Below are 25015 nucleotides of genomic sequence, written 5' to 3'. Positions count from 1 at the left end.
CACATGCACATCCAACTGCTTTCTACATTTCATATTTTTAAAAGCTTTATAGTCCTCCAAATCTACTTGATTTTACCAGTTAAAAAAAAGATTCATGAGAGTGAAGGAAGTTGTGTTTTTAACCACTTTTCCATATGTGAAAGAAAATGTATATTCTCAAACCATTACTGAGAAGATAAGAATTACCAGTGTCTTCTCCTTATTTTTTTATATCCCATCCCATTACTCAACCAACAGCAGCCCCATCCTGAGTATGTGGTGTATATGTGTCATTCTCTATTCAGATTGCATTTTTTTATGAAGTTCTTAAATTTGGGGGTAGCATGTCTTTTCTTTGTTGGTCTGTAGTCTTCTTTTCTCGGATATCAGTAATTTCTAAGAGCTTAGTAAAATCAGCTATGTCTTAGTCATGAGAGGAACCAGAAACTCTTTCAACTACATACATGTTGTAGTTGATATATTGTTGTGTGTTGTATATTAACAGATACAAAAATTAATTTGTTCCTCCCCTTCTTTTTTTTAACATTCCAGTAGCAACTCTGCGACTTTGGCCTTTTTAGCCTTTGCACCTCAGTTTCTTCTGTTAATACATTGAAATAGTTGAATCTGGTCTTCAACAACACCTTCCAATTTTAAGATGTTATTTCTGTTCTTTAGACTTTGATACATTTTCCTCAAATGTTGTTACTGACCATTTGGTTAAAAATGAAATTTGAGATTTTGGAAGTCTTAAATTTCACCCCAGGAATCTAAGGTCACCCAGTCTTAATATGTGTGTAACATATTACACTAGTAAAGTATTTTTATAAATGATACTTCTTTTCATGGTTTAAAAAAAAAGTTAAAGGCATATCCCTTCCTCTAGAACTATTTATGAATCTAATTTTTGTAATTTTCAGTTGTTTTTCAATAGGATGCTTAAAATGTTACTTTTATCTTCAGGGATTAAGGTGTGGTGCTAAGGGCATTGTAAGGGCAGGTTAGGTGGGTTTTACCAAAACCCACTGATGTGCACTGTAGAAAGACCAGTTGTCTCTCAGGACTTTTAATTCAGCCCCCAAGATTAGACGCAATAGTATCTTCTAGTTTGCCAGCCTAAAAAAGAGAAAAAAGACAAAACTATAGTGTTATAAGCAGCATGATAAAGTTGATTTTGCCCAAGTGGAAATATTTCTGAATATCTTAAATACCCTGAATCTTGAATCATCTGGGACCTTTAAAATAGTGTCTTTTGAACCCCATCAGATGTTGATGCAAATTATAATACAGTACCTCTAAAAGGAATTTCTTAGACATATCTGAGGCATTAGCTATACCATACATCAAATACTACCTTTTTCGAAAGGGAAATTAAAGATGTTTTAGCATCTTGCTATTCAAAATATAGTCCATGGGATAGCAGTATTGGGGAATTCTTAGAAATGTACCACCCTAAACCTACTAACAGAGAAGGCAATGGCAACCCACTCCAGTACTCTTGCCTGGAAAATTCTGTGGATGGAGGAGCCTGGTGGACTGCAGTCCAGGGGGTCTGCATGTCCGACTCACAAAGAGTCACAGCTGAGCGACTTCAATTTCACTTTTCACTTCCACACATTGGAGAAGGAAATGGCAACCCACTCCAGTGTTCTTGCCTGAAGAATCCTAAGTACGGCGGAGCCTAGAGGGCTGCCGTCTAAGGGGTCACACAGAGTCGGACATGACTGACACAGCTTAGCAGTAGCAGCAGCAAACCTACTGAGTCAGAGTTTACATTTTAACCAGATCGCCAGGTGATTTGCGATGAGAAGTAGTGTTCTAGGAATCTAGTGAGCTTTCCTGATATTAACTGCCATGGATTCGCATTGTCTAGCATTGTCTCAGTCAGTGGCAGTCATCATGATGCCATCTCTTGTTTTTGAAAGCAAGAGTTGAAATTTTTCCATGTGTTTTCTGTTAGAACACGTGGACTTTTGCCACTGTAATCATAGGATTTGGTACCATTAAAAACTTCTTCCCCTCATTTCTGCCTCACCCCAAGTTGTTCTTTCTCCTCTTCATTCCTAGTCAAAACTTGGGTTCATTCATATATCTTTGGTTCTCCATTGTATGGAAAATGAAGTTCTTTATAATCTACTCCAGCCTGCTGTTTATAGCCATCTTGTTTTCAGCATCCTTGCTAGCTGGATTCAGCTACTTGCCACTTCTGTCTCTGTTCACCAGGATGCTCACTAGTCACTGACTGTGCCTGGCTTGCCTTCGTCTGCTCACCCTGATCTTCACAATTCCTGCTAATCATTGTTGTTGTCTGACTCTTTGTGACCCCGTAGGCTATCTCCCACCAGGCTCCTCTGTCTCTGGGATTGCCCAGGCAAGAATAATGGAGTGGGTTGCCATTTCCTTCTCCAGAGGATCTTCCCAACCCAGGGATTGAACTGGAGTCTCTTGCATTGGCAGGCGAATTCTTTACCACTGAACCACCAGGGAACCTTTTATCAACATTACTTCTGTTACTATCCTCATTCTGACTTCTTTGATCACTGTAGCCCATGTAGACCTCTCTTTTTTGCCTGAAATTAACACTTAGTTTACCACCTTGAGAGGTTAAACTTCATTTCAGTTCTGCATTTTAGAGTAGTAGTCTTTAAAAGCAGAGATCTTCTTATACATTCTCAAAGAGTCTAGCATTGCACATACTCTCTGAAGATCTCACGTTTCCCTAGAAAAGGAGTACTAGTGAAGCTAACAAAGGTATACATGTGAAAATTTATCCAGTGTGACTTTCTCCAGTGATGTCTCCCCTCTGGAAATACTTATTTGCTCAACAAACGCAGCATGAATTTCTTCCCTTAAGGGATTTGCATTTTTCTTTTATCTACTTTAATTCAATTGTTTATGTTAGGCAGGGGATTGAGGATGATTTATAACCAGATTGGTTCATTGTCCCTTTGGTCTGCTTACTGAATTCATGTATTTCTCTTGTATATCTATGTCACATTTCCACCCAGCCTGTCTAACCATCCAGCTAAACTCAGGAGCAATGCTTTTCATTCCAGAAGAGAGATCCAGCTAGAGAATAGTGAGTTAGTGAGAACTAGGGTAAAGCTTAGCCCTTATAACTGACACAGCTCAGATAAAGAAGCCACAGTTAGGAAGGCTTCTGGCACTTGGGGCTCACTCGCTGGGGCACCCGATTAGTATACTGGCACATTCTTCTGCCTGTTTAACAAATTAGTCAAATGTATCTTAGAAGAACAGCTACCTGATGAAATCTCCCCCAACGTAAAAGATAGGGTGCCCTGGAATCTGTCCTAGATTGGAGTCTGTTAAAGTCAGTTAAGTTTAACTCCAGTATGTGACATAATGAAATAAATCAGCCTTGGGTAAAAATGAGAACGAGTGATGCATAACAAAAGGAAATGCTAAATAAAAATGTGTAGTGAGGTGCAAAATTACCACACATGTGCTTGTTCCAGAAACAAAATACAGAGGCTTCTTTTTATAGATTTGGAGGATTTCTATAATAAGATAAACAAGAAGTTCATGGGTGGGGTCTGTATAAATAATATCCTACTGATAGGAAAAATGACAGTATAAACAGGATATAATAACAGTGCCTGCTGAATTTCCCAGCATGTTATTTGTAGCTTCTTTCACAGAGTCACAGCTGCTCCCACCAAGAGTAGATTTTTACCCCTGTAAGAGATGGGGCAAGTTTCAAAATTCTCACTAACAATGAATGGTAAGGTGGGGAGCATACATAGCCTTTGCTTTAGTAATGAACATGTAGGTTTCATATTCACTTTCAGGGTGAAACATTTTCTTGGATTGTGAGAATTCTTAAGACATGATTTTCTTCTTAGGTCACCTCTGGGGAAAATCAGGCTGGCAAAATAAGTGGGTAAATGGCAGTGCTTTAGTGTGTGCTTATCAGCTAAATAAATATCCTAATTAGATTCACGTCCTCTTAAAAAGTAAATAAATAAAAGAAGAAAAACATAATCATCTCTGAGTTTTAAGAAATTTATCCCAATTCTGTTTTCTTGAATGATAGTTGTATAATGGAAAAATGACCATTAAACTTTTGAATGCCAAAATTCTAGTCCTTCTGTCAAATAGCCTTGTGATCCAGGGCAAATCACATAACTTCTCTGAACCTCAGTTTCTTTATTTATAAGATGTGGGGTTTGACCAAATGTTTTCCAAGTAACTTTTCTAGTTGTCAAACTCCATTCCCTTTTTAAACCGCTAAGTACATTTAACAAGTATGCATTTTACCCCTCCCTAGTGACTCTTATTCTGCAAATGTAAGAATTTGTATAAAGAGAAGCTCTGAACCAGTTTTAGAAATGTTTCAGCTGAATTCAGATCACTTTCCCTTTCTTCCTTATCTTTAAAATGAAGACTAGGGACTTTACTGGTGGTCCAGTGGTTAAGACTCCATGCTTCCACTGCAGAGGGCATGGGTTCCATCTCTGGTTGGGGAATTAGGATTTCACATGCCATGTAGCATGGCCAAAAATCAAACAACCATAAAATAAAATGAAGCATAAAAGGACCACATATTTAGTTTAACTACAATAATTTCTTTACAAAGTTGTGTATATATTGATCCTCTCCCTAATTAGAGAACTTCAGACCTGACACTAAAAACCAACTAAAATGTCATTATACCTTTTTTAAAAAATGGACTTTATGTTTCAGGGTAGTTGTAGATTCACAGCAAAAGTGAGCTAAAAGTATAGTTCCCATATACCTCTTGCCCCTCCACACACATACACACACAGCCTCCCATATTCTTAGCATCTAGCACTAGAGTGGTACTTTATGAACCTACATTATCACCCAGAGTCCCAATTTACTTTAGGTATAAATGATTTTGTACATTCAAATAGGTCTTGAAAAAATGTGATTACTAATATCTACGGTTACAGTGTCAGAAGACGACACTCTAGTTTCACTGCCTAAAAGTTCCCTGTGCTCTATCTATTCATCCTTCCCTCTTCCTCCCCCAACCTGACAACTGCTGATCTTTTTGCTGCCTCCATAGTTGTGCCTTTTCCAGAATGTTATCATATAGTATGTATCCTTTTCAGGTTGGCTCCTTTCACTTAGTAATAATTATTTAAGGTTCTTTAATGTCTCTTCATGGTTTGATAGTTGATTTCTTTTTAGCACTTAAGTAATGTTTCATTGTCTGGCTGTACCACAGTTTATCCATTCATCTACTGAAGGACATCTTGGTTGCTTCCAAGTTTGGGCAATTATGAATAAAGCTGCTCTAAGCAAGTAGAATTTACATTTATATTAGAAAAGTGGTATTGGTAAGGCATAAGTCACAGACTATGGTATCATCCTATTATAATATAACCAAATATAATTCTAATGCTTATCTAACAAGATCTTATCAATTCCTACCTAATGAATTTTACTAGCTTCATGTAGAGCTCCACTATGAAGGCTATTATCTGTCTATAAATTGGGCAGATTTCTGCATGTAAGTTGGAACTTGTGTTTCCAAATTGAAAAGGTTTAGAGCTTTAGTTTCTATTAGGAGAAAACTTCTTTTCAAATATAAATGTTTTTGCAAAGTACATTTTAGAATTTTCCCTTGTCTCTGAAGAATAAAAACAGATGCTATCCTCTGATTCAGAAAAATTCTTTTATTCTTATTTTCTTCTACATCCAGCAATTTGTTGCCAAACCGTTTTCTTATAAACAACACATACGGTTACCTTTCTTTTCCTCAGGAAAAAAAATCCAAGCTGTATATCTGAACACTCATTTTTCTCCCTTTGGTGAGAGATGTGAAAAATTGGAGTGAAAATAATTTCAGAGGACACGTTTTGTTGTTAGAAAAATCAGTTTTCTTTTTATATTTAATGTCCTACCAGGGCTATTAGCATCTCACATGCAGTGTATGGGATTATACATTTTTGCTGTTAAACTTAGGAAAGTTGATTTTCACTATAAAACAAAATTCTCTTCCACCTGTGTTTAAAGTAGAAGCTATATTTTTAAAAACTTTATTGTACCAAAAGCTTTGACAAAAGTGATTTTAAAAAGTCAGGCACAAGTGTGGTTTTTCACCCCTCAGTAATTTTCATTTTTGTTTCTCCCCCCTTCTTGCTTCCTAAGATCATGGAGAGAAGTCTGTACTTAGGGTGTAATATTCCTTCAAGAAATACTTCTTACCTAAGTAAATTTTCTTCATGTTAAAAAAAACTTACAAGGAAAAATGATAGAAAGAAGAAATAACCCTAGTAAGAGTCAGAAAGTGTCTGTGTCTGATAAAATAGCAAAACATAAAGTTCAGCAGCAGGCAGTCTTATAAATAGCAACCTGCAGAAGATGACTCAGAGGGAATGGAATAAATACCATTTTTACTAAATTACAAATACAGTCTTTTATGCCTTAAGGAATATTCCTGCCAACTTTTAACGTTTTAACATCAGTTGCTGCATTTATTTATTATTATTTTTTGGTTGCACTGGCTCTTTACTGTTGCACGTGGGCTCTTTCTAGGTGCAGCTAGCAGGGACTGCTCTTCATCGTGGTGTGCGGGTTTCTTTCTGTGATGGCTTCTCTTGTTGCAGTGCACAGGCTCTCCAGGCACATGGGCTCAGTAGTTGCCACTTGCAGACCCTAGAGTGCGGGCTCACAAGTCATGGCACATTTGCTTAATTGCTCTGAGGCATGTGGAATCTTCCCGGTCCAGAGATTGAACCCGCGTCCTCTATGTTGGCATGCAGTTTCCCATCCACTGCACACGGGAAGTCCCTGTATCTATTTAGGTGAGGAACTGAAGCTTGAACTAACAAAGCTTGAGGGCCTTGGTATCTGAGAGACCTATAAAATTTTGAAACAATCATGCAAATTCTTATGGCCCTTTAAGAAAGCTTTTAACATCAGTGTGTATCAACTTCAGCTAAATTTAACTACAGTTGATTCTTCGACAACAGGGGTTTGAATTGTGTGGGTCCACTTTATGTGCGGTTTTTTTCCGCTCAATAAATGTAATGAAAGTATTACATAGACCATGGGTGTTTGAATCCATAGATTTAGAGCCGCAGATTTGGAAGGCCAACTCTAAAGTTATCCTTGAATTTTGGACTGGGCAGAGAGGTCAACACCTTGAGCCCTGAAGTTGTTTAGGTGTCAGCTAACTGTGTATCATTTGATCCTCACACAATAAATTTGAGGTATATAGGAGAAGTATGTTTTTCTTCTTTTTATTAATAGGCTTTATTGAGGTAAAAACTTTCTTAAAAATGGAGCTCTCTTTGAGTCGTGCCAAGTTTACAGAGTGGTGTACTCATTACCACAACCAAGATATGGAACACTGTTGGTGTTTCAGCAAGTTTCCCCATGCTTCTGTGCAGCTAGATATCTCTCCCCACCGCCAAGCCCCCTGCCACCACGGGTGTGTATTCTGTCAGTAGCATCATATAACTAGAACCATGCCATACATACTTTTTAAGCTTATTTTCATTCAGGGGATAATTGCTTTGCAGTGTCGTGCTGGCTTCTGCCATAACAGGTGAGTCAGCCGTGTGTACACTTAATGTCCCCTCCCTCTTGAACTTGCCCTCACCCCCTGCCCCGTCCCCGCTCCTGGCTGTCACAGCACCACGTTGAGCTCCCCGTGTCCTCCAGCAGCTTCCTGTTAGCTGTGTTACAAACGGCAGTGTGTGTGTGTCCGTGCTCCTCTCTCAGTTCGTCCCACCCTCTCCTTCCCCCACTGTGTTCCACCTCTGTTCTCTCTGTCTGCATCTCTGTTCCTGCCCTGCATGTAGGTTCGTCAAAACCATTTTTCTAGATTCTGTAGACATGCACTAATACATGATATTTGGTTTTCTCTTTCTGACTTATGTCACTCTGTATAATAGCTCTAGGTACACCCACCTCTGTAGAACTGACTCAAATGTGTCCCTTTTTATGGCTGAGTAATATTCCACCATATACATGTACCACAGCTTCTCTATCCATTCATCTGTTGATGTATGTCTAGGTTGCTTCCATGGTCCAGGAGCTATTGTGAATAGTGCTGCAGTGAACATTGGGGTGCATGTATCTTTTACAATTACGGTTTTTTCAGGGTACATGCCCAGTAGTGGGATTGTTGGGTCATGTGGTAGTTTTACTCTTGGTTGCCTAAGGGGCTTTCATACTGTTTTCCATAGTGGCTGCACCAATTTACATTCCCATCAACAGGACAAGAGGTTCCTTTTTCTCCATACCATCTCCAGCATTTATTGTTAGCAAACTTTTTTGATGATGGCCATTCTGACCAATGTGAGTGTCTGACTTCTGAAACTTAGCATGAAATTTTTGAGATTCATTAGTGTTGTTACATGTATCAGTAGTTCCAACTTTTAAATCCTGAAAACTAGTCCCCGAGTGAATGGATATAACAAATTTAATTTATCTGTTAATAAGTCAGTGGACATTTGAGTTTTTCCTGGTTTTGGCTATTTAGGTAATGAATATTTGTCTACAAGTTTCAGTGTGGATATACGTTTTCATTTCTCAATGCTAAAAGTAGTTATAGGGTTACTAGTAAGTAAGAAACTGCCAAATTTTTCCAAAATGGCTATACCATTTTGCATCCCCATCAGGAGTATATGAGATTTCCAGTTGCTTTGCATTATCTTCGGCACTTGGTACCTGTGGTACTCTTTAAATTTAGCCATCCTAGTGCATATGTAATAGCATCTCACTCTAGTTTTATTTTGCATTTTCCTAATGACTAATTATCTTTTCAGATGCTCATTTGCTATTCATGTATCTTATTAGATGAAATGTCTGTCAAATCTTTTGCCCATTGTTTTTTAATCAGGTTGTTTGCCTTATTGATTGTAAGAGTTCTGTGGATATTCTGGATGCAAGTCCTTAAATATGAGGATGTACAGATAGATACCCTAGTCTGAGGCTTGCATTTTTATTTTCTTATTGTTGTCTTTCAAAGAGCAAATGTTAAACATAATTATGTTTATCTTTTCTTCTTCCTTTGTGGTTCATGCTTTTCATTTTGTGTCCTAAGAAAATCTGCTTAAATGAAGTTTCAAAGATTTTCTTCAATTTTCGTCTACAAGTGTTCTACAAGTTCATGCATTTGAGTGTGTAAAACATTTCAAGTTAGTTTTTTGTGTATGTGTGAGGTAAGGATCTAGATGTATTTTTTTTTCCCCACATGATTGTCTGATTGTGAGAGTACCATTTTTTAAAATAGTCAGCAGTTGTCAAGGCACTAGTCTTTCCCTATTAAATTACATTGGCACCTTTATAAAAAATCAATTGAATGTGTATGTGTGAGACTCTTTGGGTTCTCTGTTATGATCCATTGGACTTTATATCTAGTCCTATACTAATACAAAGCTCAGCCTCTCAGTTCCTATAAAAAAGCATGTTTGTAGTGAGATTATGATTGGGATTGTGTTGAAAATCTGGATAAAGCTACCATCAAGAATCTTTGAATCATACTGAGTGTTCCCATCTACAAACACGGTATATACAAATACATATACAAATATATATACATATAGATAACATACAAATACATATACAAATATATATACATATAGATAACATACAAATACATATACAAATATATATACAGTATATACAAATACAAACATGGTATATCTCTCCATTTGTTTAGGTCTTCTTTATTTTCCTTCAGCCATGTTAGTAGGTCTTGTACATACTTTCTTAAATTCATCTAAATATTTTATACTTTTGGTATTACTATTTTGATACTATTTTTAATTTCAATTTCCAGTTTGTTTCTTGCATCATAGAATAGTTGATTTTGGTATTTTGACCTTTTGTTTTGAAACCTTGCCAAAAATTCATTTACTTGGTACCTTTTTTGATAACTGTTTTGGTAAAATCTTAGAATTTTCTACATGAGCAGTTGTATTACCTGTGAGTAGAAATAATTTTGCTTCTTCCTTTTACTTGGTTTGTCTTCTATTTTTTTTTTTTTTTTTGCCTTATTGTGTGGACTAGGACTACTAGTTAAATATAGTAATGTGTATAGACATCTTTGCCTTTTACCTAATCCTAGAGAGCAAGAGTTCAGTATTTCATGAGTAAGTGCCATCTTAGTTGTAGATTTTTCATAGATGTCCCACATCAAGATGACCTTTAAGGGAAGTTCTCGTCTATTTCTAATTTTTGAGAATTTTTATTGTGAATGGATATCATACTACATCAAACACTTTTTCTGTATCTGTTGAGATGGTGATGTGGTTTTCTCTTTCTGTCTTGTTATGGCAATTACATTGATTTTCAAATGTTAAACCTTTCATTCTAGGGAAAACTCCACTGAAATTATGATGTTTTTTATGTAGTTTGACTCAGTTTGCTGATACTTTGTTAGAATTCTTGATCTGTGTTGATAAAGGATTATTGTTCTGGGTTTTATTTTTTTATTTTTTTTTTCACTTTTTCATTTATTTTTATTAGTTGGAGGCTAGTTACTTTACAGTATTGTAGTGGTTTTTGCCATACATTGACATGAATCAGCCATGGATTTACATGTGTTCCCCATCCTGATCCCCCCTCCCGCCTCCCTCCTCATCCCATCCCTCTGGGTCTTCCCAGTGCACCAGCCCTGAGCACTTGTCTCATGCATCCAACCTGGGCTGGCGATCTGTTTCACACTTGATAATATACATATTTCAATGCTGTTCTCTCAGATCATCCCACCCTCGCCTTCTCCCACAGAGTCCAAAAGTCTGCTCTATACATCTGTGTCTCTTTTTCTGTCCTGCATATAGGGTTATTGTTACCATCTTTTTAAATTCCATATATATGTGTTAGTATACTGTATTGCTGTTCATCCTTCTGGCTTACTTCACTCTATATAATGGAATATTACTCAGCCATTAAAAAGAATACATTTGAATCAGTTCTAATGAGATGGATGAAACTGGAGCCCATTATACAGAGTGGGTTTTATTTTTTTATTCTTGTAATGTCCTTGTCTAGTTTTGTTACTATGATAATGTGACATCATAAGATGAATTGGAAAATGTTCTCTTAAATTTCTAGAAGAATTGGTATAGAATTTGTATTATTTCTTCCCCAGATATCTTTGAGACTCTGGTTGTTGTTGTTGTTGTAATAGTGACTATCTTATTCAACTTGGTTATGACTTACTGTTGAATATAATGCTGCAGGTCTTGTTCCCTGTACTGAAATCAGCAAAATGGAATGTATAATAGTAGAGATGTAGGGGTCATTAATACTTCATATATTGCCAATACTTTTCTACGTGATGTTACCCTTGGCAGAAATATTTTTCTCTTGCCAGTGGCCTAGGATATCAGGATTACAAACCACAAACCAAACTGAATTTGGTTTGGATACAGCAGTAGCCCTTCTCCTGTGCTCTAGTCTGTCTGAGTAAAGAACATATTTTTCACTCACTTCAGCTATGGGATTTTGCTTTTTGTAGAGTGTTACAAATGTTGACTGACCTATGTCTGAATCTGTCCCCAAGCAGATCCATGGACAACATCTTGGTTTTTGGACACACTGATTTTAATGTGTATGTCCAGTATAACGTTGCCACAGGATTGCTGTCATTGTTGATGGTGGGAATCATAGTAAAGAGTTTTTAGAAACATACTTAATGTGTGTTTTGACCCCTATTGAATATTTCTGGACATCTAGAATATGCTATTTTCATAAAATTGTTTCTTTTTTCTCCTTGGACTATTTTAAACATACAGATTTTTCATGTTCTAAGCCCTTCCATTACTAAAATACTGTTAAAAGGGCATTTATTACCAATTTGTCTTGATTTTTCTAAAATATAAAGAGTGACTGAAATGTTTGAGTGCTACGTGTTAAAATAATTATCACACATAAAAATATTTAGTAAGAACTCGCTCTCAAGCCACTGTTGTCCGTACAGCTTTCGGTCTTTAGCTCCGCGTTATCTTCGTGTTGAGATCAGGACGGCGTATAGCCCTCTGAGTTGTAGGTGACCGGTTGGTCTGCTTTTTACTGCTGTGCACCTTGTGGGCTACGCCTCTCTTTTTGGAGAGTTTTTTTTTATTTTTAGGTATAATTTATTTTAACACTTGCCAAGTGCTAGATGCTGTGCTAACTGTTTTATATATTTGAGAGGCAGGTGTTAACTTCTTCGGTTATAGACGAGAAAGCTGAGGCTAAAGGAGTTTGAATCATTTGCCCATAGTCACACAGCTAATTACTGTTTGTCTTGCTGCCAAGCCAGTGTTCTATGGTCAAGTGCATGACTTTGAGGATTTAAAATATTATTTCTGTCACTTACAAGTTATGTAACTTTGGGCAAGTCCTTGAATGTCTTAAACCTCAGTTACTCCTTTTGGAAAATGCAAATAATAATCATATCTACATAAGGGTGTTCTTGGGATTTCCCTGGTGGCTCAGACGGTAAAGAATGTGCCTGCAAGACAGGAGACCAGGGTTTGATACCTGGGTCAGGAAGATCCCCTGGAAAAGGGAATGGCAACCTACTCCAGTGTTCTTGCCTGGAGAATTCCATGGAGAGAGAAGTCTGGCAGTCTACAGCCCGTGGGGCCACAAAGAGTCGGACACGACTGAGTGACTAACACTTTCTTTCTTTCATAGGATGTTCTTCAGTAGATTAAATGTGTTATTTGAAATAAAGTTTCTAGCACACCGTAAATGCCATAGAAATTCTTTATTTTTATGATTATTAACCATTATACTGCTTAATGTTCAGCCAGCAGTCATTTCCCCTTCATCTCTCTCCAGGCTGACTTTTCTGAATCTAAGCTTCCTGACACTAAATATGTTAACCAAAATGTTTCTAGCCTTGGGCCAACATATTATAAACTTTAAAAAATATATAGAGCCCTCATGTTCATTGCAGCATATTTATAGTAACCCAGGACATGGAAACAACTGCAGTGTAAATCAGAGTATGAATGAATAAAGAAAAGTAAGTCCTGGCAATACAGTGCATAGCATGGTAACTAAACTATATAGTATACTTGAAAGATGCCAAGAGAATAGATCTTAAAAGTTCTCGCCATATGTATACACAAAGTTTGTAATTATGAATGGTGATGATTTTAACCAAACTTTCTGTGGTAATCATTTCATAATAAATGAATTTATTATTCATTATGTTGTAAACCTAAAACTAACACAATAGAAAAAATTTAAAGAAAAGTGGATTTTAATGTAATGAAGTTTATATTAATGAAAAAGTTTAGTAGTTGCTTTCACATTCAGCATTGCACCTGACCTTTAAGAATGGATCCACTTGTCCAATTTCAGTTTTGTATCAGAGAATACCACGGTTTTGGAAAATGTTATTAAAATAATCCTTCCTTTTCTATCTTAAAAAATTATATTGTCTCAATTTCATCTTGACAATAACATAGGGGAACTTTCTTTATCATAACTAGCCTTCCACAGTTTGACATGCACAAAATTGCCTTAAAAATATGATTTAAATAGTTTCCTCTCATATCCTGAGCAGAATTAGGATGTGACAAGGACAGACTCCAGCTCCTTTTGTGGCAAGATCTCCCTTCTCTCTGCCCCATAATCTTTCTGTGTGCTGACCTTACGGGCATTCTGACTAGTATTCTCATTGTATTACTCCAAAGAAAGGGAAATCAGTTGTGGTATTGCTTGCACAACTCTCTGAGAATATTAAAACTATTGAATGGTACACTTTCAATGGGTGAATTGTATGGTATGTGAATTATATCTCAATTAACCTACTATAAAAAGTTAGGGAAGGAGTAAAAATAAAAGTCATCTAAACTATTTTCTGAACAGAATTAAGTTTCCTAAAGTGGGATTTTAAAATTTTCTTTGTATTATTGCCAAAATAAAAAGCTAATAATAAAACTAAATTAAAAATAAAAAATACATTGACATGCTGTATTAGAAATGTATGTTCATGTGGTCAAACTTCAGAGGGTATGTACAATACTTAACCCCTCCTGTTTCTATCAGTCATAATTCCCTTCCTAGAATAGACTAACGTTACACTTTGTGCAGAGATATTCTATGCATATAGAATACATGCATATAGAGCAAGTATATCTACAGTCCTTTTCTCCTATTTTTTTTGGCCAGATGGGTGGTATGCTATATACACTGTTCTGCACCAAGCTTTTCTAACTTGGAAGTATCCCTTGTCAAGTACCTAAAGGGTATTATCACTGTTTTGTTTTGCTTTGCTTTTCCCCATCAGGTTTTTTTTTTTTCTTTCTGGTATGTAAAGCAATAACACATCTTACAGTCAGTGCTGTTGTAGATTTGATGAAATGTGGTATAAACATTGATGAACATGCAGCTTGGATCATTCTCCAAACCAGTTGTAAGCATGTGCGTTCTAAACATTACTCTCCATCTTTGTCAATAATTGATATATTGTTAGACTTTTTCATGTTTTTCCAACTGGATAGCAGTGAAATTGTATGTCGTTGCAGTTTTATTATTTTATTTTTAATTTTTAAAAAAGGATTTATTTATGCATTTATTTTATTTATTTTTGACTATGTTGGGTCTTCCTTGTGGCACACAGGCTGTTTGTTGCTGCACGTGGGCTTTCTCTAGTTGAGGCGAGCGGGAGCTACTCTCGAGTTGTGATTCATGGGCTCTAGGCATGCAGGCTTCAGTAGCTGGAGCAAGTAAGTGGACTCAGTAGTTGCAGCTCATGGGCTTAGCTGCTCAGTGGCATGTGTGATCTTCTGGATCAGGGATCAAACCCATGTCCCCTGCACTGCAAGGCGGATTCTTAACCACTGGACCACCAAGGAAGCCCTATTTTTGATTTTTTATTAAGGTATAATTGACATGTAACATAAATTTCATGTGTACTACATAATGATTTGAATTTTGTATACATTACAAAATGATCACCATTAGCTAGATGTATTAACATCTAGCTAACATTTGTCACTATGCCTAGTTACAAAAATTGTTTTTCTTGTGATGAAGACTTTTAAGATCTACTCAGAAATTTCCATCATTGCAGTTTTAAATGCATTTCCCTGATTACTGTGCAGGTTAAATATCACTTCATGTTTATTAGTCATTTACATGTCCTTTTTGTGAATTGCCTGTTTAAATCTGTTGCCCATGTTTTATAGCATTGTCCTCATCTTTTTTTAAAAAAAATTTTTGACAAAAATTGTTTATATTTAAGGTTGTGGTATGCAGTGTTTTGATATATGCCTACTTTATCCCTTTTTAATTATCACTGTTTTTTAAAAATGCATTCCAGCCTCTGAAGACTTAATTTTCAACCAACTGTTAAAATTTAGCAATTTAGTAACTGTCTTAAACCATTTTTTTGCCTTAATCTCACACAGAGACATTAAATACTTGTTTAATAATTGAATAAATTTTGTTTAGCTAAATATTTAGACAAGAGTTCAACTTGATAATCATATATTACTTTTAAATACACTTAGTCTTTTGTATGTATAACATTTCTATTTTTAAAAAATGTATATGTACGTCCCCTTTGATCATATAATTTATCTCTTAGGATTTTATCCTATAGAAATATTTGCTTATGTCTAGAATAATGAATGTGTAGGAATATTTATTGCAGCATACGGTATGATAGCAAAAGGCCATTAATAATCGAAGTGCCCATCTGTAGGGGACTAGCTAGATAAATTATAGTGCAATCATGTTATAGAGCACTGTTTGTCCTTAAAAGTATAATGCAGCTTAATGTGTGTTAAGTAGAATGAGGAAGGAATGGATTTTAAGGTGTGGGAAGGAGGTGACTGATTTTATTTTTAGGCACCAGCTTTAAAACACAACCATGTCACAGACTCAGCAGCCACATGTTCTGGCCAGATTCAGCTCAAGTATCAACAGTTTGCTCTGTGTGCTTTTTGATACCAATCAGAACCACAACAGGATTATATTCTTTTTTTTACCTAATTCTGAAGTTCATCTGTAGGAAAAAATTCATAAGAATAACCACGACATTCTTTAAAAAGTACAGAGAAAAGAGTTTGAACAAATTTTTCCTGCCACATACTAAAATACACTGTATGTTTAGAGTGATTACGTAAGATCGTATTGGCAGATTGATATATGTATTGTTTGTACAAAACAGATTTCAACAAAAGATCCTTGGATCTATTAGGAAATTCAGCTTAAGTAAGGGAATTCTTTTAAATCTGTAAGGAAACGATGGTTTCCCATCAGTTGTCCATTTGAAAATGAGAAAATAAAAACTAGGTCTCAATATCGCATCAGAAACAGACATCAGTTTTCATATGGAATAAAGATGTCTGTATATCTCTGTGTGAATGTATATATCTGGAGAAGGGCCTGGCAACCCACTCCAATATTCTTTCTTGAAGAATTCCATGAACAAAGGATGCTGGCAGGCTAGTCCATGGTGGTCACAAAGAGTTGGACACAACTAAGTGACTAACACTTTCATATATATGTATTCAAGCTGGATAAAAAGCCTTACATTACTGTTTTGAACATTTTTATTATTTTGTAGTAGGAAATAACACATAAATCCCCAAAGATAAATTTAGATATATTTAACTGTATAAAAACTTTAATCATATATCCAATAAAAGAAACTGTAAACAAAACTTACACTGAAAGATAATTTGAAATAGCAAGAGCAAAGAATTGGTATCTATAAATGTCAAAAGAGCAATTACAAGTTATTGTGAAAACAACCCAATAGAAAAATTTGCAAAGCTATCAGTACATAATTTATAGAAGATGAAGTATAAATGGCCAACAAGCATAACTAAAAGATTTGCAGCCTCTTGGAAAATTAAATAGGAACAATCAGCTACAAGTTAACAGGCTTGCTTTTTTTCCCCGTAGATCACCAGATTGTAAAAAATTGAGAGCTACTGCTAGTTAAAAATAATAGGATTTTTTTTCCATTTCTGTCTCATCATAACCTAGCATAAACAATAAAAATAAACAAAAAAATTTTTTAAAAACTCTGTCTTCACTAAAGTGGTGAAGAAACTTAAAACACAGACTAAATAAAATAAGAATTCTGAATCTAAGGAAAATGTTAGGCATTGACACATGCCTCCTCCATCCTGGGTAAGGTAACAAGTTGCCCTGAAAGTATGTTAGTTATGAATGATTGAAGCCTGATTTTTGTTTAAAGGTAACAGTTCTAGAGGGGTGAGGCAACAGGAGTCATGGGAGTATTCCTACATAAACTTGTTCAACATAGAAACCCTGTATCTGTAAGCAAACATTCCTTAGTCCTTTATTCCCCCAGCTCCTGGCAATCACTAAGTTATTTTCTGTCTCTATAGATTTACCTGTAGACAGAATTCTGGGTATTTCATAAAATAGACTCATACATTACATAAGCCTTTGTGTCTGCCTTCACTGTTTTCAAGGTTGATCCATGTTGTACTATGTATCAGCACTTCATTCCTTTTAAGAGCTGAATGATTTTCCTTTATTTATTCATCAGTTGTGGGACAATTAGATTATTTTCACTTTTTGGCTATTGTGCATAATGCTGCCATGAACATTTATGTACTAGTTTTTGTGTAGGCAGGTTCTCTTAGAATGTAACACAGAATGGAATTGTGGGTCATATGGCAATTCTATGTTTGATGTTATGGAAAGCTGCAAACTTTTCCATTTTACAGACCCACCACAAATGTATGAGCCTTCCAGTTGTTTTACATCTTTATGACACTTATCTTTTTAATTACCATCATTCTGGTGGTTATGAAGTGGTATCTGGTAGTCTTGATTTGTATTTTCTTAGCAATTACTGATGTTGAGCATTTCTTTCATGTGCCTCTTGGCCATTTATACATATCCTTTGAGAAGTATCTAGTCAAATCCTTTGCCTGTGTTTTGAGTTTTGTCTTTTTCACATTGAATTGTAAGAGTTCTTTATATATTCTAGATACAAGTCCTTTGTCCTATAGAGGGTTTGCAAATATTTTTACATTCTTGTTAGTGACTTTTGAAGTACATAAGACTTTAATTTTGATGAAGTCCAGTTTTTTGTTGTTATTTTTGTTGTTGTTTTGTCATAGCTAAGAAACCATTTACCTAATTCAGAGTCACATAGATTTATGTCTGTTTTCTTCTAAGAGTTTTATAATTTTAGCTCTTAGTTAGGTTTTATCCCTTTTAAGTTAGTTTTCATACACAATGTGAAGTAGGAGTCCAGCATAATATTTTTTTGTATGTAGGTATCTAGTTCAGCACAGTTTGTTGAAAGGACTGTTCTTTTCCCATTCAATTTTCTTGTCACCCTCATGAAAAATCAATTGATGATAAATGTTTGGGTTTGCTACCTGACTTTCAATTCCGTTCCATTGACCTATATGTCTCTCCTCATGCCGGGCTTCCATGGTGGCACAGTGGTAAAGAATCTACCTACAATGCAGGAAATGGCAGTACCACACAGACTTGATTACTGTGGTTTGACAGTATGTTTGAAATTGGGAAGTGTTAGTTCTTCAACTTTGTTCTTCTTTTTAAAGATTATTTTGGCTATTCCAGGTCCCTTACATTTCCATAGGAATTTTAGAATTTCTTTAGAAAAGCCAGCTGAAATTTTAGTAGGAGTTAGACTGAAGCTGTAAATCAGTTTGGAAACTATTGTCATTTTAACAGTATTTAGTCTTCCAAGCTATGAAAATGAGATGTTCCTCTTCAGGTATTTTTCAGTTTCTTTCAACAATATTTTGTAATTTTCATTTTATAAGTCTTGCATTACTTTTGTTAAGATTTCTTCCTAAATATTTTATTGTTTTTGAAGCTATTGTTAGTGGAATTGCTTTCTGAATTTCATTTTTGGATTGTTCATTGCTAGTGGCTAGAAATAGCGTTTAATTTTTGTATGTTGATCTTGTATCCTGCAGCCTTGGTATATATGTTCTTCAGTTCTAATAGTTTTTGTTTGCATGTATTCATGTGTAAGATCATGTCATCAGCAAGTAGAGGAGGCTTTACTTTTCCCTTTTCCATGTGGATGCCTTTCATTTCTTTATCTTGCCCTATTGCCCTGGCTAGCACCTCCTCTATTATGCTGAAGAGAGGTAGTAAGAGTGAACATCCTCATGTTGTTCCTGACCTTAGTGGTGAAGCTCTCTGTCTTCAGCCACTAAGTATGGTATCAACTATGGGTGTTTCATGGATGTGCTCTGTTAAGGTAAGAAGTTTACTCCCAAACACAGCTTATTGAGTGTTCTATATCATGAAAAGATGTTGGATTTTTTGAAATGCTTTTTTTGTGTCTATTAAAATAATTTCATAGGTTTTATCATTTGTTAATATGGTATACTGCATTGGTTGATTTTCATATGTTGAATGAACTTTGCTTTCCTGAGGTAAATCCTACTTGGTCATGGTGTATAATCATTTTTATATGTTGTTGGATTCAGCTTACTGGTCTTTTGTTGAGGATTTGTATATCCATATTCATTGGGGACATTGATTTGTAGTCTTCATTTGGTTTTGGTATCAGAGTAATACTGACCTCATGGAATGAGTTGGGAAGTGTTTCCTCCTCTTCTGTTTTTTGAAATTTTGTAATGGGTTGGTGCTAGTTTGTGTGTGAATTATTTTTCAAACACTTGGTAGAATTTAAAAGTGAAACCATTTGATCATCCTTTGTGGGAAGATTTTTGGCTACTGATTTGTTTACTTGCTACACATCTTATTCAGATTTTCTCTTTCATGAATCAGGTTCTAGCAATTTATCTATTTTATCTAAGTATATAATTTGTTGGCTTACAGTTGTTCTCAGAATTCCTTTATTTTTCTTTTTATTTCTATAATGTCAATAATAATGTCCTTTCATTGCTGATTTTAGTCATTTGAGTCTTTCTCATTTTGCTTTGTAAATCTACCTAAAAATTTCTCAATTTTGTTGACCTGTTGAAAGAACCAATTTTTTTATTACATTTATCTTCTCTACTACCTGTTTTTATTTTCTATTTCATTTGTTTCTCCTCTGCATTATTTTCTCACTTCTGCTTGTCTTGGATTTAGTTTGCTTTTCTTTTTTCTAATTTTTTTAAGGTAAAAGCTTAGATTATTCAGATCTTTTTTCATCTTTAGTACAGGCATTTATAGCAATAAATTTCTCTCTAAGCACTTCCTTAGCTTCATCTTATACATTTTGGTATGGTGTGTATGTGTGTTTAAGCATCTCAAAGTATTTTCTAATTCTCTTGTGATTTCTTATTCTTTGACTCATTGGTTAGGATTGTGTTGTTTAATTTGCACATATTTATGAATTTCCCAAATTTTTTTCTATTATTGATTTCTAATTTCATTCTGTTGTGTTTGGAGAACATGAGAACATACTTTGTTTGATTTAAAAATTGTTGACACTTGTCTTGTGTCCAGAAATGTTCTATTCTGGAAAATATTTCACATACACTTAACTTGAGAAGAATGTGTATTCTGCTGTTATTGAGTGCAATGTTCTATAGATGTGTGTTAGGTCTAAAAGGTTTATATTGTTGTTCAAGTGTTCTGTTTCTTGTCATCTTCTGTGTAGTTGTTCTGTTATTGAAAATGTTATACTGAAGTTTCCAATTATTGTTGAATTGTCTATTTCTCCCTTCAGTTCTGTCAGTTTTTGCCTCACACATTTTATATTTTTTCCTTATGTCTTCCTCATGTTATGTCATTATGAAATGTTCTTATTTTATCTTGTTACAAATTGTGTCTTTAAGTCTGTTTTGTGTAACATTAGTATAGCTACTCCAGTTTTTATTTGGTTACTCTTTATGTGGTGCATCTCTTTGCATTCTTTGACTTCCGATCTATTTTTATCTTGGAATAAAAAATATATCTCTTCCATATTTTCTGGCATCTAGTATTACTGCTAAAAGTCTATAAAGCTTATTATCATAGTGATTTAAAAAACTGAATGAAGCTTGAACTTCTAAACCAATTCTGAGAATATAAAGAAATACTATGTTGAAAATAAAAAAGATTAGCATATGGAAAAAAAATGTATCTCTTATAAACTGTATACAGTGTGATCAATTTTTAGCCCATTCTTCCCATCTCTGTCTTGTGTAAGAGTGCATAATCCATTTAAATTTAATGTAGATATGCAAGTAGGATTTATATCTGCCATTTTGTCATTTGTTCTGTATGTCTTGCATCTGTTTTATTCCCCTGTTGCTCAATTTCCTCCCTCTGTTTCATACATATTTCTAGTGTACAGTTTAAATCTCTTGTCCTTTCTTCTGCTGTTTTTTTTTTTAATTTGTTATCATTGATTGCCCTGGAAATTACCATAAACATTTTAGTTTAAAATAATCTAGTTCAGATTAATACCAACTTAATTTCAATAGTATATGAAAACTTGACTCCTTTAGAGATTCATTCCCTATCCGCCCCTCAGCTTTGTGCCAGGATTGCCATTCAGTTTATATGCTTATACATTTTGTGCCCATCAACTTAAATTTACAATTATTGCATTATCCACTTTTCTTTTAATTCAACTTGGGAAAAAATAAGTTAGAAAAAATACATTTATACTGTCTTTTATATTTACCTGCGTAGTTACTTTTGCTGGCACTCTTTATTTCTTCATGTGTATTTGAATTCTGTGATTCCTAAGATGTCGATGTTTGCTCTTGCCATCTCCTGCTTGACCACGTCCAGCTTACCATGATTCATGAACCTTACATTCCAAGTTCCTATGCAATACTATATTTGAATTACTGTTTAGTATCTTTTTGTTTCTGTTCAAAGAACACTCTTTAATATTTCTTGTATGACAGGTCTTCTGGCCATACAGGATTCTCTGGTTTTGTTCATTGGGCAGTGTCTCAATGTTTCCTTTGCTTTGGAGGGATAGTTTTGCTTGATATAGAGTACTTATTAATTGGTCTTTTTTTTTTTCCTTCAGCACTTTGAATAGATCATTCTTCATGGTTTCTGATGAGAAATCAGCCGTTGATCTTTTTATTTTTATTTTTGTTGAAATATAATTAACATCTCTACCTCTCTTGCTTGTGTGCTTACTCATGTCCAACTTCTTACAACCCCATGGCCAGGTTTCTCTGACCATGGAATTTTTCAGACAAGAATACTGGAGTGGGTTGCTATTTTCTACTCCAAGGGATCCTTCCTACACAGGGATCAAACCCACATCTCTGTGTCTCCTGCATTGGCAGGCGGGTTCTTCACCACTGGTGCCACCTGGGAAATCCAATATATTAATTTCTGATTTGCAGCATAATAGATCAGTATTTATATGCATTGCAAATTAGTTATTACAATAAGTATAGTTACCATCTGCAGTGAGGAACTTACTGAGCATTCCTTGTACATAATAAGTCCCTTCTTTCTTGCTGCTTTCAAATTTTCTTTGACTGTGGTTTTCAGCAATTTATAATGTACCTAGACTGGATCTGATAGAGGTAGAGCAAAGGATCAAAGTAGATGATTAAATAGTTAAACTCACTAAGGGATTGTAAGTAGAAAAAAATATAGGAGACCCCAGTAAGTTAATGATCACTCAAGAAAGCAGGTTTGCTTAACCACAAAACCAGACAGGCTTGCTGAGCAATAAAACCACGCAACAGAAGCATGAGACGTGCCCCTAAACAGTAAAACAATGGTGGCATGAGATCCACATCCTGCCCAGTGAGCTCAGTAAGTTAATGATCCCTAGGACATGCTCTCTGCACACATGAAAACAATAATTTATGAAAAGGTGACCTTTCAAAGTGAAAGACTTTCATTGTACTGACACCTGAAATAATTGTTCTATAGTGCCATGACAGTCCTGGCTTGACCACGTAGGGAGAAAAAAAATGCCCCTCCCCAATCTGGAGAAGGAATTGATGATGTAAGTGTGACATCTACTTAAGAATGAGGAAGAAAATTGTCTTTTCCCCCTCCCCACTTTTTCTTTGATTATAAAACTGTGGCCCACTAAGTTCCCAGAGTGCAGCACCCTCTCGCCCACCTGATTATAAGCCTCAAAAACATCCTACTCCAATAAGTCACTTATTTATCACTTTGCCTCTTGCTGAATTCTTTCTGCACCAAGCATAAAGGTCCAGAGCTGTTTGAAGCCCTCCTGAAATGCTACCTACTTGCACATTGTTGAGCTTCTTGAATGTGTAGGTTGTTTTTCATTAAGTTTTTGAATTTTATGACCATTTCAAATATTCTTTGTTTCTTTTTTTTCTTTAACTTTTCTCTGTCCTCATCCTGGGAATCCCATTATGTATATGTTGGTATACATGGTGGTGTCCCCTAGGTTTTTGATACCCTACTGTATTTTCCTCATTTTTTATTTCTCTTTCTCATAAGAGTTCATCTCAATCAACCTGTCTTCATGTTTTCTGAAAATTTCTTTTGCCAGTTAACATCTGATGTTGAGTTTCTTTAGTAATTTTTTTCATTTGATTTATTGTACTTTTCAACTCCAGAATTTGTTTGATTCTTTCTTGTAATCCCTGCCTCTTTATTGATACTCTGTTCAGTGGTGCATTTTTCTCATACTTTCATTTAGTTCTGCAGTTGTTTTTTGTTTTTTAGTTTTTTAAATTACCTGATTGAAATCTTTGTCTAGTAAGTCTAACATCTGGGTTTCCTCAAAGACATTTCTTAGTGACTGCTTCTTCTACTGTGTATGTCATACTTTATTGTTTCCTTGCATGGTTCATAAGCCTTTCTTTTTTTTTTTAAACTGGCAGTTTAATGTGGAAACTCTTGAAATCAGATTCCTCCCTACCCCTTGATTTATAATTGTTTGTTTTTGTTGCTCTTTATTTAGGGACTTTCCTGATCTAATCCTGTGAATTCAGTATTCTTTGTGGTATGTGGTTTCTGAAGTCTCTTGTTAGCTTAGTAATCAGCTAATTATTGGATAGAGATTTCTTTAAATGCTTACAAGCAATAAATTTTCCAACTTTGCTGAGGGACTCTGTATATATATTGAAACATTCCTTTAATGCTCAGGCAGACGATTTATAATTCTACCTTACCCTTTACTTTCTGTTTGTACGATATCTCAAAGTCAGCCAGAGATAAGAGCTTCATAGTTCTTTCCTGTGATGCATATTGCCCTGGTCATGCACATAGACCTAAACATGTGTATAGCCTTGTACATGTACCTGGCCTTGTAGATTCCTAGAAATATGTCAGAGTTTTTCAAAGACCCTCATAGACATCTTAAGAATTCCTCAGCTTTTTAAATATTTTGTTCAGTTCTTTGTTTGCCCCAACTGTTAGCATCATCACTTCAGGCACCTGCAATGTTAAATGATTACCACTGATTGTTTACTACAAACCACTTCCCTTCCTTCTCCCCTCCCAGGGAAAAGGCTATTCACACTGAGTGAGGTCTGGATAAGGTCAAATAAGAATAAACTTTGCAAATGGGAGTTTCCCAGAAGTTGCCAAACAGGTGAAATAATGACAGTTTTCTTCGAGTGGTGTTTTGGGGAACTCCAAACATGTTTTTCCCTCTCCAGTGGCTAGTAGAGCACTCTTGCTATTCACTGTGATTGCGATGCTGATATGGGAATGAGTGTAGGTCAAATTAAAATCTCACATAGCTGGCCTTACTAAAATTTAGCTTTTCTTTTGAATACTTGTACACCTTTGGTTAATTTCCAGATTTCTGAAAAAGTTGATTTTGACAACTTCAGTCAGTACTTTTATGATAGAGCAGCTTTTGCTGTCATGCATTTTGGGGGTACTAAGCTATCCAGAAGGCCTTACTCTGCTACCCACTGACATTACAGGCATTTAACATTTTAAAGGAAAGTGTAACACTGCCCCCTAAGATTCCCTTGTAGTGTTTTCCTTAAAGTATAAACATGAAAGCCAAACATACAAGCATGCAAGGACTGGGGAATGCAGCAACAATAAATCTATACTGGTAAAACTGGTGATGAAATCTTACTAACCTAAAGTTTAAAATATAAAATTTAAGCATTAACTGGAAAGTGAACAAAGGGAGTCTTTTAGAGAGCATGAAAATAATCTATACCTTGATTTGAGTGATGGTCACTTGTGTGTA

General features: G+C 35.3%; 1 protein-coding gene across 12 annotated transcripts in view; it reads left to right on the top strand.

Annotated features, from left to right (window-relative positions):
• HMBOX1 (homeobox containing 1) overlaps positions 1-25015 on the top strand; it is a 210758-nt gene that overhangs the window by 92559 nt on the left and 93184 nt on the right. The window lies entirely within an intron of this gene.

Source organism: Muntiacus reevesi, chromosome 17, assembly GCF_963930625.1.
Source record: "Muntiacus reevesi chromosome 17, mMunRee1.1, whole genome shotgun sequence".
Taxonomy (NCBI): domain Eukaryota; kingdom Metazoa; phylum Chordata; class Mammalia; order Artiodactyla; family Cervidae; genus Muntiacus; species Muntiacus reevesi.
The sequence above is the reverse complement of the archived record's forward strand: the minus strand, read 5'-3'. Positions and strand labels throughout refer to the sequence as shown.